Genomic DNA, 560 nt, shown 5'->3' on the forward strand with positions numbered 1-560 from the left:
TCCGCGCTCCAGGGACGCGGGCGCGTCGGGAGCCGGGCGAGTCTGGGGCCAACCGGGCTCGCTCCGCCCGCGGACGTCAGGCCCCGCCCCGGCCCGCCCGGGAGGGAGCCCGGCGCCCTGGGAAAGGGGCTGAAGGGGAGGCGGGGGGAGGGGCAGCTGGGAGGCCTTAACCCTTCCGACCTGGGCCGGGCCGACTCCCGGAAGGAGCACCTGCTGGCTCGCAGCCAGGACGTAGGAATGCGCTGCACCGCCTCCCCCCTCCCCAGGGTGGTACTGGGGCCCAGGTAGGACCCTCGAGCTCTCCGGTGGGGGCCTCCATTCCCAGTGCTCTGGCCACTCCTCCCTGCTGCTCCCCTAGTTTGCCTGACTGGGACACCTCTGGGTGACCTGGTGGCCCCGCGACCCCCGTATCGCTGTGTCCTGGTGGTATGCAGAAAGGTGCCTTCTGCCTGCAGCTGGTGGCCATGGCCACCCAGGAAGGCCCTCCATCTGCAAGGGACCCGAGACCCGGTGTGGCCCCCAGGTCAAGTTCAGCCTGACCTGGCTTTTGCCTGCCTCGC

The 560-nt window shown here is 71.4% G+C and overlaps 1 protein-coding gene across 1 annotated transcript in view; it reads right to left on the reverse strand.

Annotated features, from left to right (window-relative positions):
- The window catches only part of LAMA5 (laminin subunit alpha 5), a gene marked incomplete in the record, with an annotated part of 67947 nt that overhangs the window by 65599 nt on the left and 1788 nt on the right, over window positions 1–560 (reverse strand).

This window comes from Tupaia chinensis, unplaced genomic scaffold, assembly GCF_000334495.1.
Source record: "Tupaia chinensis unplaced genomic scaffold, TupChi_1.0 Scaffold000558_1, whole genome shotgun sequence".
Classification (NCBI taxonomy): Eukaryota; Metazoa; Chordata; class Mammalia; order Scandentia; family Tupaiidae; genus Tupaia; species Tupaia belangeri.